Source organism: Hemitrygon akajei, chromosome 5 (assembly GCF_048418815.1).
Source record: "Hemitrygon akajei chromosome 5, sHemAka1.3, whole genome shotgun sequence".
NCBI classification, from domain to species: Eukaryota; Metazoa; Chordata; class Chondrichthyes; order Myliobatiformes; family Dasyatidae; genus Hemitrygon; species Hemitrygon akajei.
In genome coordinates this window covers 50,130,329-50,146,515 of record NC_133128.1, presented here as the reverse complement: position 1 = coordinate 50,146,515, position 16,187 = coordinate 50,130,329, and the positions used below count along the sequence as shown (strand labels likewise).

The 16,187-nt window shown below is 46.1% G+C and overlaps 1 protein-coding gene across 1 annotated transcript in view; it reads right to left on the bottom strand.

The window, feature by feature from the left end:
• The window catches only part of mao (monoamine oxidase), a 301,102-nt gene that overhangs the window by 186,395 nt on the left and 98,520 nt on the right, over window positions 1–16,187 (bottom strand). The window lies entirely within an intron of this gene.

The window sequence follows — 16,187 nt, the reverse complement described above, 5'->3', positions numbered from 1 at the left end:
AGAATCATACCGTAGAATTCAATTAAGTAGCAAGATGCAGGAACATGTCCAAGTTGCATATGTAGTGCTCAAAAAAGTGCTGTGATATAGATTGTTCAATTGCAAGAGCTAAACAAATACGTGACTGTAGATGGTAGTCATCTTGTAAGGGATAGGTGTTGGAGAAATGTTAACCCAGAACAAGGTTGTCTCCTGACTGGTTTGATTGTTTGGAGAAGTTAATCAGATAGTATGTAGATTTTCACACTGGCATTGGTGGGGAGATTGGGAAGAGGGTAAACGTTCAGGAACAGTTGGGGAGGAGGCACTGTTTTTTCACCTCCTGACAGATCACATGGTTCTGGCTTGGAAGGAGGCTGGTATCTGAGGGATCTGTAGATCATTCCAGTTTGCCGATTTTCATGTCCTAAAATACAAGGAGTCATCTGGTTACAGAAGACCTGATTTATGAAAATCCAACTTTATGCAAATTTCCACAGACTTTGCCGTCAGGTCTGGTACTTAAACCTATTCATCAGGAAACAATGCAAAGATTACCCAGAGAAATAACCAATGTCTTCTCCAAACGCTCCCTCTGGTAAGATTTTAAACCCTGAGTCACCTCTCATGCATGCATAATTTATTTTATTGAAATGCAAATGGTTTTGTTGTTGATTAGCAATCCCCTTACTCATCCAGGGAGACATTCAAACCAACATTTAGGACTTTCAGGATGGAGACTGAAAATGTGGTTGAATGTGCTACAACAACAACCTGTCACTCAACATCAACAAAACCAAAGAGCTGATTATTGACCACAGGATGAAGGAGCTATGAGCCAGTCCTCATTGGGGCAAAGGGGGTGGAGAGAATCAGTAGCTTTAAGCTCCTTGGCATTAACGTATCAGAGGATCTGTCCTGCACACAAGTACCATCACAACGAAGGCATAGCAGCACCTCTACTTCCTTAGAAGTTTGCATAGATTCAGCATGCTATCAAAAACTTTGAATAACTTCTACTGATGCAGTAATTTCTCTTTAGGAATTGTGCTGTTGAACCATCTGAATAATCTGGCAACTTTGTGGTGTCCTGAAGGATTTGGCGAACAGGACTCTCAAGAATGCAGTCGCTGGGACGGCCATTTCTGGAGCAGACTTCAGGCTGGATAGAAGCATCGGGGCCTGGACCTGAGAGCGAAAAATGAACCAGTGATTCACTGATTTAAGCGTCAAGCCAGATTAAAAAGATTGAGATGCCAAGGCCAAGGGCAGAGGACGAACTAGTGTTCAGCTAACTTCTCCATGTCAGCCAGAAATCTCGCACCTGAGCCGGCCTGGCCTGCCTGGGGTTGACTCGTCTCCCTCTCTGCTCGCTGCTACCTTCAGCTGAGAGGTGCAGGAGTATTGGGTCCACGCCGCCATGTTCACGAGTAGCTGTTGCCCTGCAGCTATCAGGCTCCTGGACCCTCTTCACTCGCCTCAGAACAGAACTGACTGCAGTCATTGGGCTCCTGGACCCTCTTCACTCGCCTCAGAACAGAACCGACTCTGCAGCCATTGGGCTCCTGGACCCTCTTCACTCGCCTCAGAACAGAACCGACTCTGCAGCCATTGGGCTCCTGGACCCTCTTCACTCGCCTCAGAACAGAACCGACTCTGCAGCCATTGGGCTCCTGGACCCTCTTCACTCGCCTCAGAACAGAACCGACTCTGCAGCCATTGGGCTCCTGGACCCTCTTCACTCGCCTCAGAACAGAACTGGCTCTGCAGCCATTGGGCTCCTGGACCCTCTTCACTCGCCTCAGAACAGAACTGACTCTGCAGCCATTGGGCTCCTGCACCCTCTTCACTCGCCTCAGAACGGAACTGACTCTGCAGCCATCGGGCTCCTGCACCCTCTTCACTCGCCTCAGAACAGAACTGACTCTGCAGCCATCGGGCTCCTGGACCCTCTTCACTCGCCTCAGAACAGAACTGACTCTGCAGCTATTGGGCTCCAGGACCCTCTTCACTCGCCTCAGAACAGAACTGACTCTGCAGCTATCAGGCTCCTGGACCCTCTTCACTCGCCTCAGAACAGAACTGACTCTGCAGCCATTGGGCTCCTGGACCCTCTTCACTCGCCTCAGAACGGAACTGACTCTGCAGCTATCAGGCTCCTGGACCCTCTTCACTCGCCTCAGAACAGAACTGACTCTGCAGCCATCGGGCTCCTGGACCCTCTTCACTCGCCTCAGAACAGAACTGACTCTGCAGCTATTGGGCTCCTGGACCCTCTTCACTCGCCTCAGAACAGAACTGACTCTGCAGCCATTGGGCTCCTGGACCCTCTTCACTCGCCTCAGAACGGAACTGACTCTGCAGCCATTGGGCTCCTGGACCCTCTTCACTCACCTCAGAACAGAACTGACTCTGCAGCCATCGGGCTCCTGGACCCTCTTCACTCGCCTCAGAACAGAACCGACTCTGCAGCCATTGGGCTCCTGGACCCTCTTCACTCGCCTCAGAACAGAACTGACTCTGCAGCCATTGGGCTCCTGGACCCTCTTCACTCGCCTCAGAACAGAACTGACTGCAGCCATCGGGCTCCTGGACCCTCTTCACTCGCCTCAGAACAGAACTGACTCTGCAGCCATTGGGCTCCTGGACCCTCTTCACTCGCCTCAGAACAGAACTGACTCTGCAGCCATTGGGCTCCTGGACCCTCTTCACTCGCCTCAGAACAGAACTGACTCTGCAGCCATTGGGCTCCTGGACCCTCTTCACTCGCCTCAGAACAGAACTGACTCTGCAGCCATTGGGCTCCTGCACCCTCTTCACTCGCCTCAGAACAGAACTGACTCTGCAGCTATCAGGCTCCTGCACCCTCTTCACTCGCCTCAGAACAGAACTGACTCTGCAGCTATCAGGCTCCTGGACCCTCTTCACTCGCCTCAGAACAGAACTGACTCTGCAGCCATTGGGCTCCTGGACCCTCTTCACTCGCCTCAGAACAGAACCGACTCTGCAGCCATTGGGCTCCTGCACCCTCTTCACTCGCCTCAGAACAGAACTGACTCTGCAGCCATTGGGCTCCTGGACCCTCTTCACTCGCCTCAGAACGGAACTGACTCTGCAGCTATCAGGCTCCTGGACCCTCTTCACTCGCCTCAGAACGGAACTGACTCTGCAGCTATCAGGCTCCTGGACCCTCTTCACTCGCCTCAGAACGGAACTGACTCTGCAGCTATCAGGCTCCTGGACCCTCTTCACTCGCCTCAGAACGGAACTGACTCTGCAGCTATCAGGCTCCTGGACCCTCTTCACTCGCCTCAGAACGGAACTGACTCTGCAGCTATCAGGCTCCTGGACCCTCTTCACTCGCCTCAGAACGGAACTGACTCTGCAGCTATCAGGCTCCTGGACCCTCTTCACTCGCCTCAGAACAGAACTGACTCTGCAGCCATTGGGCTCCTGCACCCTCTTCACTCGCCTCAGAACAGAACTGACTCTGCAGCCATTGGGCTCCTGGACCCTCTTCACTCGCCTCAGAACAGAACTGACTCTGCAGCCATTGGGCTCCTGGACCCTCTTCACTCGCCTCAGAACAGAACTGACTGCAGCCATTGGGCTCCTGGACCCTCTTCACTCGCCTCAGAACGGAACTGACTCTGCAGCTATCAGGCTCCTGGACCCTCTTCACTCGCCTCAGAACAGAACTGACTCTGCAGCCATTGGGCTCCTGCACCCTCTTCACTCGCCTCAGAACAGAACTGACTCTGCAGCCATTGGGCTCCTGGACCCTCTTCACTCGCCTCAGAACGGAACTGACTCTGCAGCTATCAGGCTCCTGGACCCTCTTCACTCGCCTCAGAACAGAACCGACTCTGCAGCCATTGGGCTCCTGGACCCTCTTCACTCGCCTCAGAACAGAACTGACTCTGCAGCTATCAGGCTCCTGGACCCTCTTCACTCGCCTCAGAACGGAACTGACTCTGCAGCTATCAGGCTCCTGGACCCTCTTCACTCGCCTCAGAACGGAACTGACTCTGCAGCTATCAGGCTCCTGGACCCTCTTCACTCGCCTCAGAACAGAACCGACTCTGCAGCTATCAGGCTCCTGGACCCTCTTCACTCGCCTCAGAACGGAACTGACTCTGCAGCTATCAGGCTCCTGGACCCTCTTCACTCGCCTCAGAACGGAACTGACTCTGCAGCTATCAGGCTCCTGGACCCTCTTCACTCGCCTCAGAACGGAACTGACTCTGCAGCTATCAGGCTCCTGGACCCTCTTCACTCGCCTCAGAACGGAACTGACTCTGCAGCTATCAGGCTCCTGGACCCTCTTCACTCGCCTCAGAACGGAACTGACTCTGCAGCTATCAGGCTCCTGGACCCTCTTCACTCGCCTCAGAACGGAACTGACTCTGCAGCTATCAGGCTCCTGGACCCTCTTCACTCGCCTCAGAACAGAACTGACTCTGCAGCCATTGGGCTCCTGCACCCTCTTCACTCGCCTCAGAACAGAACTGACTCTGCAGCCATTGGGCTCCTGGACCCTCTTCACTCGCCTCAGAACAGAACTGACTCTGCAGCCATTGGGCTCCTGGACCCTCTTCACTCGCCTCAGAACAGAACTGACTCTGCAGCCATTGGGCTCCTGGACCCTCTTCACTCGCCTCAGAACGGAACTGACTCTGCAGCTATCAGGCTCCTGGACCCTCTTCACTCGCCTCAGAACAGAACTGACTCTGCAGCCATTGGGCTCCTGCACCCTCTTCACTCGCCTCAGAACAGAACTGACTCTGCAGCCATTGGGCTCCTGGACCCTCTTCACTCGCCTCAGAACGGAACTGACTCTGCAGCTATCAGGCTCCTGGACCCTCTTCACTCGCCTCAGAACAGAACCGACTCTGCAGCCATTGGGCTCCTGGACCCTCTTCACTCGCCTCAGAACAGAACTGACTCTGCAGCTATCAGGCTCCTGGACCCTCTTCACTCGCCTCAGAACGGAACTGACTCTGCAGCTATCAGGCTCCTGGACCCTCTTCACTCGCCTCAGAACGGAACTGACTCTGCAGCTATCAGGCTCCTGGACCCTCTTCACTCGCCTCAGAACAGAACCGACTCTGCAGCTATCAGGCTCCTGGACCCTCTTCACTCGCCTCAGAACGGAACTGACTCTGCAGCCATTGGGCTCCTGGACCCTCTTCACTCGCCTCAGAACAGAACTGACTGCAGCCATCGGGCTCCTGGACCCTCTTCACTCGCCTCAGAACAGAACTGACTCTGCAGCCATCGGGCTCCTGGACCCTCTTCACTCGCCTCAGAACAGAACTGACTCTGCAGCCATTGGGCTCCTGGACCCTCTTCACTCGCCTCAGAACAGAACTGACTCTGCAGCCATCGGGCTCCTGGACCCTCTTCACTCGCCTCAGAACAGAACTGACTCTGCAGCCATTGGGCTCCTGGACCCTCTTCACTCGCCTCAGAACGGAACTGACTCTGCAGCTATTGGGCTCCTGGACCCTCTTCACTCACCTCAGAACAGAACTGACTCTGCAGCCATTGGGCTCCTGGACCCTCTTCACTCGCCTCAGAACAGAACTGACTCTGCAGCCATTGGGCTCCTGGACCCTCTTCACTCGCCTCAGAACGGAACTGACTCTGCAGCCATTGGGCTCCTGGACCCTCTTCACTCGCCTCAGAACAGAACTGACTCTGCAGCCATTGGGCTCCTGGACCCTCTTCACTCGCCTCAGAACAGAACTGACTCTGCAGCCATTGGGCTCCTGGACCCTCTTCACTCGCCTCAGAACGGAACTGACTCTGCAGCCATTGGGCTCCTGGACCCTCTTCACTCGCCTCAGTGTTGAACGGGCTCCGTGGCTGTGGACTCACTTTCGGGGACTCTGCGGTTCATGCTCCTTGTATTGTTCTTTTTACACGTATTGGACACTTGTCGTTTTTTTCTTGTGTGGGGTTTTTTTTATGGATTCTATTGTGTTTCTTTGTGGCTGCCAGAAAGAAGATGAATCTCAAGGAATACAAATTTTGATAATAAATGTACTTTGAACTTTGACCAGTGGAGAGCATCCTAACTAGTTGTATCATGGCCTGGTGTGGAAACACCAATGGCCAATAGAATAGGCTACAGAAAGTGGTGGATAGAGCCCAGTCCATCACAGACGAAGCCCTCCACCAAGTGAGCACATTTACATGTAGCACTGCCACTAGAAAGCGGCATCCATCAGGGAACCTAGGCCATAGTCTCTTCTCACTACTACCATAATGTAGAAGCCCTAGGTCCCACACCTGCTGGTTCAGGAACAGTTATTACCATACAACCGTCAGCCTTCTGAACCAGCGCAGATAACTTCACTCTGAATTTATTCTAAACATACTTTCAAGGGCTCTACAACTCGTGTTCTCAGTATTATTATGATTTTTATTTGCACAATTTATTTTCTTTTGCATATTGTCAGTCTTTAGACATAGTTTTTCATAAATTCTATTGTATTTCTTTATTGTTCTGTAAATGCCTGCAAGAACGTGAATCTCAAGGCAGTACGTGCTAAGATTTACTGTACATACTTTAATAAATTTACTTCAACTTTGTTACAGTTCACTGTGTGACAACTCTTACGATCTATACTGCCTTCCCCAGTGCCCATTACAATTGTGGAGGAAATTGTACACTGACTTACAGAAAATTCAGTTTACGGACAGTTGGCATGAATAGAACTCATACTCATCCTTGAATTGAAAATCCTACAAGAAGTACTGGGTACAGCCCAGACGATCGCGGGTAAAGCCTGCTCCACCACTGAGCACACCCACGCCAAACACTACCGCAGGGAAACATCAGGGTCTCCCATCACCCAGGACATGCTCTCTTCTTGTTGCTGTCTTCAGGAAGAAAGTACAGGAGCTGGAAGACCCACACCAGCAGGTTCAAGAACAGTTATTACCCCTCAGCTATGAGGCTCTTGAACAACCTCATTTACCATATCACTGAAAATTTCCCAAAACCTATGGACTCATTTACAAGGACTCTTGAAAGAACACAACAGAGCACCAACCTACAAACACCCTCCTCTCACACAACAAACCGGAAAACGAACAGTTGATAAAAAACACAGAATATATAAGTTTGAAAATATCCACAGTCCATAAATGTAGAACCACGATAGCCTCCTACGATATCACCGAAAGAGAGGGAGCCCACACGAGGCGGAGAGGCCTACCCGCCTGCCGCACTGAGCCACATAGCGATGGGCCGCTCACAGTCTCCTTCTCTGCAGCAATCGAAAGTAAGGCAATTGGCACTGAACTCTCACTGGTCTTCCACATTTGCCTCAACGTCTCGATCTTGCTTGATGCTTTAATCAGCAAATAATGGACACTTTAACTGGTGAAATGGAGTCGATCATCGACTCTTGCTCCGTCTCGAAGTTTCTTCACATCGAGCCCACCCGAATACGTGCTCACTTCCCGGAATCTTCTCACAGACAGCAAAGCGTTGGATCATTCAAAAATCTCCAAACTGTAAATAGCAGTTTTTTTTTAAAAAAATAAATTTATTGAGTATCCTCTCAATAAAATAAACCTCTGAGCAGTATACATGGGGACATTTATATACTTTGATAATAAATTTAGTTTGAACTTTGAACTTAAAAATAATTAAATAAAGTCAGAGGGAACACCAGGGGGCGCCATAGAATCAGTGCTGCAAGTGAGTGAAAATCATGAAATGCAATGAAGCTAGAGTTGTTTTTGATTAGAAACATACAGCATGGAAGCCAGCTGACACTATTAGCATTCTGTCTGTACTGCTAGTCTCACTACTGAAATCCCTGCATGCAATGACACATTTTTCAGACTCTCAGCACACCAATCAAGATGTAATCAATAGACTTGCTGACAGGAAGTTACTTGATGTATAGAGTAGAAGCCTATCAATTGTCACATACTATTGTGACAAGATTCCAATGTTAATCAATTTTACAAGGAGAAGAATGTGACTAGAAGAAAGAGAGCGGGTAGGGTACATTGTAGCACAGCTCGTAGAGCTGCTGCCTCACCTTAACGCCATCCGCGCGGAGTTTGCATTTCTCCCTGTAACTACGGTGCTTTTCCCGTTTCCTTCCACATCCCGGTGACATGCATGCTGGTTCATTAACCCGTCACTGTGAATTGCTAGTAATGTGGGGACAGAATGTCAGGGCAATTAATGGGAATGTGGGAAGAATAAAGTGTGTTGAGGATTAGTGCAAATAACAGTGCTTGATGATCAGCACAAACTTGAAGGGTCAAAGGGGCCTTCTACTGTGCTGCTGTACCTCCTTATGACTAGCAGGAGTACGTACACACACACGCACGCGAGAAAGGACGCAAATGCACTTTCCCACATTTCCAACTTCACTTTTAATTAGGCTGAGAGCGTCCTCAGAATCATAGCACATCGATCTGAGTCTGTCTCTGTTCCAGTTTCCACCTGGCACTACACTGATTGGAGCTTTGAAGGCAGGGCTCTGTTGAAAATAGGTAGCAGACTGACAACACAGAAATCACAGTCCTACGATACCCATAGGACATCACAGGAATATTCAAAGTTCAGAGATCAAAGTAAGTTTATCGTCAGAGTTGTTATTGAGTGGTTCGCCAAGCTGGCTTGTCAGCTTGCAGACGTTTTGTTACCCATCATCATCAGTGCAAGTTCGAATGAACGAAACGCCTGCAAGCCGACAAGCCAGCTCGGCGAGCCACTCAACAACATTCTCAACCCCAGCTACAAATCTTTTCCGACATCAAAGTACATATGTGTCACCATGTACAACCCGGAGAGTCATTTTCTTGTGGGTCCTACAATAAATACAAGAAAAACAATAGAATCAATGGGGCAGACAACAACCAATATCCAAAAAACAATCAATAGTGCGAACAGAAAAAGAAAATAATAATACTGATCATAATAATAAGTAATAGAGAATATGTGATGAAGAGTCCTTGAAAGTAAATCCAGTTCAGTGGGAACAATTCAGTGAGTGAAGTTATCCCCTCTGGTTCAAGAATCTGATAGTTGAGGGGTAATAACGGTTTCTGGACCTGGTAGTACAGGCCCTGAGGCTCCTGTACCTTCTTCCTGTTGGCAGCAATGAAAAGAGGACATAGGCCTGGACAGTGGGAGTTTTTGCAGCACTTTTTTGTATTAAAACAGCATTAGTCAAATTTACTCTTAATGCTAAATTGCAAATAATTTTACTATATAAAAATACAATCAAATGCACTTACGAAAGCAATTAAAGGATTTAGTTTTTGGTAAAGTCAGAATCCTTAGCACCAATAAAATATCTGATATACAATTTAAACTCTAAGAAATCCTTTCCACATCATATGCCCAAATTGCAATATCTGTTTCACTAAGATTACTCTTCAAAACAGTTTACTTGGTGAATTACAAGGCAACAATCAATTACACTTGACATTTTTATTTCTATATCAAAGTCATGCTGTGCTAACTGCTAAATAATTCAAGAAAAAACTATGTTCTCTCTTAAAGAGACTCCTCAATTTATCCTGCCACTGAAATCTTAAAGAATGCACAAACTAAATGTCTAAGGCAGTGCGTGAATAGAATTATTATTATTTTATCTCCTTATTCTCCCTGCTAAAATGAATGTCATCAGCATTAAATGCAGGAGGAGACAACGGCACCTCACGGCAACTCCTTTGTGTGCATTTTCAGAAACAACTCTATTTCTATCTTTAATATCTTTATTTTTCCCTTTCAGGGTACTTTGGAAGACCCTGACCTGGAGTTACACGCTGACTACGGTTCTTTGCAGGAATGGGACCCGCTCTCGGGGTTTCATAACTGACCGTTATTCAATATGCCAAGGATGCGGCCTAAGAGCTTCGCTCGCCTCCGGGGGTCCGAGATCTCGCGGCTCTGGAGATGGGCGGACCACAGGTTGGTGTCTCTGCAGCAATCCGGTGTGTCGTGGGAGACGGAAGATGGAAAGCAGTGAGCTGGCCACTGGCTGTGTACCCAGGGACCCGAGTTCTTTGGGCACAGAGCTCGGAAAAAGCGACACCACTGACTTTTAACATCATAAATCAGCGAGTTGTTTGTGATGTCTCCCCTCTCGCTGGAAAACGGAGACACATTAGGGGGAGGGGGAGAGACTGTGGTATGTCGAATACCGGGTCAACGAGTAGTATTTGGGGTACTGCAAGTCTGTGTCTTTGCTAATGCTTTGTTGTACGCTTGAGTGCTCAGTGGTGGGTGCCAATGTTTTTTTTGCTGGTGGGAGGGAAGGGAGATCGTTGCTCGCTGCCGCTTACGCGTGGGAGGGGAGCTGGGGGGGGACTTTGGGGTTGTAACATTTAACTGTCATTCATTCTTTGGGGGCACGCCTCTGTTTTTCATGTATGATTGCGATGAAAAAGAATTTCAGGATGTATATTGTAACAAAGTTTTTATTATGTGTTGCATTGTTCTGCTGGTGCACAACAACAAACTTTGCGATATATGCTGGCGATATTAAACTTGATTTTGATCTATCCCAGGCTGTTGCTCGAAAAACAAAGAAGAGATGGTTCCTCAACTTAAAGTGTGTAAAACTAATACCCACAAAATATACTATCAAATTGTTTACCAAATTTTAAATTATTAATTGATATTAAATGATAGCATGAAATAATTTAATAATTTAATGATACAACATCACTTCATTGGATCACTGTTTCTTCACAAGGTCAATTGCAGTAGTTACACTTCGGGTTCAGCAATGTGTTTCAACTTGTTCTTCCTTGGGATGTGGATGACACGTATTCATTACTAATTAATCAGAACTAATTCATTTCAGAGTCCACCACATTACTGAGTCAGGAGACCCACTTTAATAAAACTAGATAAGGACTGGGGGACTGCGTCATCGAGCACCTCCGCTCTGTCCACTACAAGCGAAACTTCACAGTGGCCAATTCCCATTCTGACATCTCCACCCTCAGAGTGGAGGAGCAACACCTTATATTCCCTCTCGGTAGCCTCAAACCCAATGGCATGAATATCAATTTATCCTTCTGGTAAAAAAAAATTCCCTCCTTCCCTTTTCTTCTATACCCCACTCTTGCTACTTAACTCTTCTCTCCTGCCTATCACCTCCCCTGGTTCCCTTCCTCCTTCCCTTTCTTCTATGGTACACTCTCCTCTCCTCTCCAATCAGACTTTTCCCACCTACTAAGCTTCACCTACCACCTTCTAGCTATCCTCCTACCCCTCCCCCCAATTTTTTATTCTGGTGTCTTCCCCCTTCCTTTCCAGTTCTGAAGAAGGGTCTCAGTTCTAAATGTTCCATAGATGCTGCCTGACCTGCTGAGTTCCACCAGCATTTTATATGTGTTGCTTTGCATTTCCAGCATCTGCAGAATTTCTTGTGTTTATGATACACTAGGGTAATGATGTCTGTTTTCCTTTCTTGAAGGACATTAGTGAGTCAGGTTTGTTTTATGGGTATCATTGATCAATAATGGCTTTATATGCCATATTGATTTAATTACTTGGATTTAAGTTTGGTGGGAAAATTCTGGCATTTACCTCTATAAGAACAAAAGAGATTAAAACTGCTGTAGGCCACTTTGGCTCTTCGAGCCTGCAACACCATTCATCAAAAGTACAGTAGACATTCTACTTCATTATCATTTCCCCACACTATCCCCTGAAGAATCCCTCGATTCTTTTCCTGTCCAGAAATGTATCAACGTTTAAATGGAATTAACTCAATAACTGCACCTCTGGAGCCTCGCCACTCCACACCACCCTTCACTACCCCAGGGTCTCCAGGTACAGAATCCCAAACATCAGATCCAGAACTGGGTCCAAACAGTGCAACAGAGAACCTTCATTACTTTCACACAGTTAGGAGCTATCACATAAACACGTACTGTGGCACAGTTCCATGCTATGTTCCCTCTAAGGTGTGTGCATGTGCACAAAGGAAATTAATGTGCACACAAAAGGTTAGTTACCTAAAATAATGTAGTAATTAATAATTACATTTATTGAAAATAATCTTTTAGCTAAATGTTTCTGTTAACTAGTTAGTTGGTTTTTCAAATACCGCAATGCGCGTCACTAATTTACGTCACCTCACCTTTCCTGTTCCGGTTTGTACAGTTGCGTCACGGCTGCAGCCATCTTTGGCGGACAGTGTTCATATCATAAAGTTTACAAAGATCTGTTTCAAATCCTGTAGATAGTTTACTAAGTTTTTAATTGAAAAAATATTGATTCACTGTGTCGAATTCAAAAGAAGCGAAGGGCTTGAAGCGCAAAAGAACTGCAAATTTGTTTAAAGTTGATTGTCTTAACAAAATAGTAGAAACTGTTACACCGAAAGCTCATGAGGTCATGAATGTTCAGCTACAAGAAATATTTATGTATGATTCGGAAACTGGAGTTATCTGTTTGTATTGTCGTGATGCGAAAGTTGCTAGAGAATTTGCTAGTGGAAAGAAGTGGGATGATATTTGGAAACTTGACTTTTTGAAGGATCATTTGGCAAGTAAATCACATTTGGACGGTGTACAAAAGCTCAGGCAACAGAACCCATCATTACCCGTTGCAGGAGTGCTATGCATGTTACTGTTGAGTGCAGATGAACAAGAGCAAAAACGATCAAACCCAGAGGAGATCAAAGTTCTTATCAACAGTGTGTTGTTAGCTGTTAAAATGAATAACTCTTTACATTCAGTTCAACACATTAATGATCTTATGGAAAAGTATGTTCAACTCCCAGACAGCTGGCGAAGCAAAAATTATGCGTTCAAATTTCTGGAGACTATCTCCTACTTTGTTCAGAACAACACATTTGAAGAAATAGCATCAGCAGATTTTCACACTTTAGCAGTTGATGAAACCACAGACGTATCTGTCAACAAATGTCTCATTCTGTACTTCAAATTCAGATCTAAAGATTGCATGGTTTATAAAACGTTTTTTAGCGGAATAGTTCAGCTGCAGGCGTGTGAAGCTTCTTCTATTGTTTCAGCGATCAAGTTGTTTTATGAAGAGAAGAAAGTTGACCTCCATAAGATGGTGATGTTTATGTCTGATGGAGCGTCAGTAATGTTGGGCAGAGTTAATGGTGTTGCAGCAAGAGTTAAACAGGACATTCCACACTGTGTAGCACACCGTGAAGATCTGGGGATTTGTGATGCATGGAAAGAAGTTAATCACTGAGTGACTTAAATATATATGTTATTTTGATGTTATTCTGTGCAGTTTTATGTCAAATGTTTTGTAAACCTACATAAACCGGACCATGTGTGCATTCAATGTGCACAGACTTCTGTCACAGGAAAAAAAATTGCACAACATAAGATTTTTTTGCACACACTACTACTAAAAGTTAGAGGGAACATTGGTTCCATGAACAAATTGTTAATTTCCCCCCTTCATAGATGAGAATTTCTAACAGTTTTTGTATTTATTTTGTTTCCTATTTCACATGCTTTCAAGTACAAAGTAAATTCTCTTCATCTCTGAAAAAGAACTTAAAACTGATTCTTTATAATATTGCTCTTTTCACCGCACAGGTACTTCAGCAAAAATCAACAAAGGAAGGGGAAAACAGCAACTTTATTTTCCTTGTTAGAACCTTCCACTAATGAATGTTTACGGCATTCTGAGACTATACAGCGCATTCATTACTGGAAATGTGATAGGCACCAATTATCCAGCTGCCTTAAACTATTCAAGTCCCATTCTTTAACCTGTCATTTCTAAGCTTTCCTCTCATCCATGTCAAATCGAAGTTTTCAGACCTCCTGAATCATGTGCATCTTGCTAATAATAAAGAGGCATCACACCAATTTAAGTTGCTTGCAATTTTTACAAATAAACAAAACTTTTGGTGCATTCATTTCTTCCATTTCATATAATGCTCTGCTTTACTTCGTGAACTTGAATGTTTTCTACATACATTTTCCTTCAAGTACGACCCAGATTTTATTAGAAGGGCAGAGTCCGGAAACACAGTGTGTGCCCACCAAATGCAGGAACGCATGTCCAGCCAAGCAGTTTGAGAAGCTTGTAAAATGAGGCTGACTCCAGTTACTCGAGTCCTATTGAAGGCGGGGAGCCACATAAGGGAGGGTAGTTGATGGGCAGGTGGTCTTTGGAGATGGGCAAATAATAAGTGGAAGGAGGTGGTATAGTGAGTACAGATGCAAGGACAAGGAGGAAAAGAAGAAGAGATGGCAAGTAAGAGTCGGTAGACTTTGGCTGGTGCGCATTGGCGATTGAGATGGAGGATCAAACACCTACTCCATAGCAGCTTGTAGGTTGTGGAGGAGAAAGCAGGATGGAGTTCACAGGAGGAGTGGGAAGAAAGAATGTTAGTTGGATTTTTGGGGTGAATAATCATACAAGCTTGGAGAAAGATGTGTGTGGGCGAAGAGGGAAGAGGCTGTGGGGCAGTGAGAGAGAGGGGCAGAGCAGGTCTGTTGGATTGGGTGGGAAGAAGGCTGATGGAGTGAATTTGGGAAGTGAGAGAATGAGCTGGGAAAGCAATCCTGATCAGGAAGCAAGGCAGATCACAGAGGAATGCAGAACCTGTACTTTGCTTGAACAAAGAACAAAGTGTTCAGCTGGGACAGGTAAAATTGCCTGCTAATAAATCATGTGTCTGGCACTCTGGATAGTCATTGTAAGGAAAGCTGTCAACATCAAAAACATAATGCAAATACACTTGCACAGTGTTCCTACGGGGAGATTGATGCAGAATAGAGGATTCATTATTGTGCAGGATCAGGCAATCCGGCCCATAACAACTGTGCTGATGTTGTCCTCCATTTGGGCCACCACTGCCCTCCACGCACACGGCACAACTCTGTAACTTTTGACCTGTACTTGGAAAAGAAACTCCACTACTACCTCAACCGTTTTCCACTTTTGCCATTACTACATTCCAGTGTAACTCTTATTTACTAATTGCCAAATTTCACCTTTCTATTTCTCTGACACCAGCTCCATGTATCTGATGGTAAATATTTCTAAGAAGTTCCGATCGTACGCATTAGGGATACCATATCCAGGAGCCACCCGGTTTCAGGTTGTCTCCTCCTGTTGCACACTATTCATCCAGTTAAGGTTCAGCAAGCTGGGAAAGGCTTTTCATCATCTAGAGACAAATCAAGTCGCTTTCTCTGGTTTACCACTCAGTACATCTGAGTAATTTGATAAATTAATATCTCCCTGCTCAGTTGTATTCACACTTAAACATTTTGCTTCACTCTATTTGGGAGACCTTGGCCAGGTGCCAACAACTAGCCTCTTCCAGTATTCAGCTTTGTCTCAAATCAATACAGATCCACCTACGCTGTATTAATTCCAAGTTTAACAACTTCCTTTGACATAAAAAAAAACTGTCTCCTGGGTCAATGCTCTTGATCTTTATTTAGCTATATCTCTGTCATTCTTATTTTAATCTGTCACAAGTATAGAGTTCCAGATCCCCTCATTTATTTGTAATCCTCTTTGCATTTGTTCACGCTATTTTAAGACCTACACTTCTAAACTCAGAGCGGCAACAGGAACCTGAAGAAACAGAAAAGAGCAAGTGTGGCATACAATCAGGTCAGATCTAATCTTCATCTCAGCCCCATTTGTATACATTTACTGTATTTCCCTTAATATTCTTAGCCAATAAAAAAAGGTATTTCCAGAGTGTGGCCTGCTCTACCTCGGTGAGCCCTGATGTAGATTGGGGGACCGCTTTGACAAGCAGCGTCTGCAGCAGGGAGGATTCGCAATTTCAGTTCCACTCCGACATGGAGTTCCATTCCCTCTTCTACTGCCATGATAAGGCTACTCTCAGGCTGGAAGTGCAACTCCTCATATTTCATTTGGGTAGCCTCCTACTAATGGGATGCACATAAATTTCTCCAACTTCTGATAATTTCTCCCTCTCCTCTTCCTCCTCTCCTTTTCCATTCCCTATTCTGCCTCCCCTCTCACCCCTTTCTCTTCTCCTCAACTGCCTATCGTTTCTCCCTGGTGTTCCTCCTCCTTTTCTTTCTCCCATGGTTTACTCTTCCCTCCTGTCAAATTCCTCCTTCTTCAGTCTTTACCTTTTTTACCTATCACCCTCCCAGCTTCTCACTTCATACCCCCTAACTCCACCCACTTACCTCCCCCTTACCTGGCTTTAATTATCACCTTC